Source organism: Myotis davidii, unplaced genomic scaffold, assembly GCF_000327345.1.
Source record: "Myotis davidii unplaced genomic scaffold, ASM32734v1 scaffold4964, whole genome shotgun sequence".
In the NCBI taxonomy this organism is placed as follows: Eukaryota; Metazoa; Chordata; class Mammalia; order Chiroptera; family Vespertilionidae; genus Myotis; species Myotis davidii.
The window spans coordinates 10,435-12,147 of NW_006294879.1; positions in this window are offsets into that span (position 1 = coordinate 10,435).

The following is a 1,713-nucleotide window of genomic DNA, read 5'->3' on the forward strand; positions in this document are numbered from 1 at the left end:
TCACCACAGGCAATATGGGATATAGATCACTTTTCACACCCACAGCTAATAATCGGTTGCCCCTAGAGAGGGTTTTTTTTAGCACCACAACAAAACCACTACATTCCCCTGTGCCTGATGTATTTATCCCTGCATCATTCATTCATTCATTCATTCACTCACTCACTCATTCATGTATCCAGGTATTTAATCATTTATTTATTTTATTTAAAAAAATTAAATATGTTTTTATTGATTTCAGAGAGAGGAGAGGGAGTGAGAAATAGAGACATCAATGATGAGACAGAACCATTGATGGGCTACCTCCTGCGCACTCCCTACTGGGGATGGAGCTAGCAACCTGGGCATGTGCCCTGACCAATAATTGAACCATTATATCCTTGTTCATAGGTCAATGCTCAACCACTGAGCCACGCCAGATGCTGACCACTGACTTTTGAATGGAAATAATATGTGTCAATTCTAAGCCACAGCATCTGATGCTGATAGAAGACCCCTTTCCTCGGCTGGCAATGTTCCAGAGACTGGCTCCTCCAATTTCCTGGCTCTGGGAGGTAGGACTACAGGAGCAGACTGCATGATGATCAGGGGGTACCTTTGTGGCGCATGTGGAGAGTGTTTGTTACTGCAGCAAAACCTAGACTAGCCTGGCTGACACAATCAAAACCCCTGGAAACATGGTACTATTTGTAGAGTACTGTGAAAGGTGTATATCTTTAACATCTCATTTAAACTAGAATAATTATTAAATAATAATGAATACCACTTATTGAGTGCTTAATATGAGTCAGGCATTATACGAGGTTCTTTGGCAAATGTTTTCTTATTAATCCCCACCACAACCCTGTGTATTTGGTAATACAGACCTGTGTAGTATAATTAGTCTCATCAATAGAGATGAAGGTGTTGTATCGCAAATCAGCGAGCTAGATACCAGATGCCTTAACAAGCCAATTAATTAGGAGTTTTTTAGTGCACGCAAGTTCAGAGCAGATTACCTCTGTCAAATTCTGAACAAACACAAGAAGGAGTATTTCCTTTTTATATCCTTCTAGTTCTTTGTGTAAGTTATTCTCCTAGACAGCTTGTAACCTTGAGTACATATCATATCTAGCAAACACCTGTCATATCTATACAGACAACTTGTAACCTTGAGTATCATATCTATACAGGCGCCTGGCATCAACATCAGCATATCAGTCCCTTATGTTAGATGACTAGCTTGCAAGGTCAGACAATAAAGTTTATCTTATCTTTTTTTTTTCAAGATATAATTACACTTTATTTTTTAATCAAATCTTTATTGTTCAGATTATTACATTTGTTCCTCTTTTCTCCCCCCATAACTCCTCTCCTCCCAGTTCCCACCCCACCCTCTGCCCTCACTCCCTACACACTGTCCTCATCCATAGGTGCACGATTTTTGTCCAATATCTTCCCGAACCCCCTGCACCCCTTTCCCCCACAAGAATAGTCTGTCCGTTCCCTTTCTATGTCCCTGATTCTATTATAATCACCAGTTCATACTGTTCATCAGATTATTTATTCACTTGATTTTTAGATTCACTTGTTGATAGATGTGTATTTGTTGTTCATAATTTGTATCTTTACCTTTTTCTTCTTCTTCATCTTCTTAAAGGATACCTTTCAGCATTTCATATAATACTGGTTTGGTGGTGATGAACTCCTTTAGCTTTTCCTTATCTGTGAAGC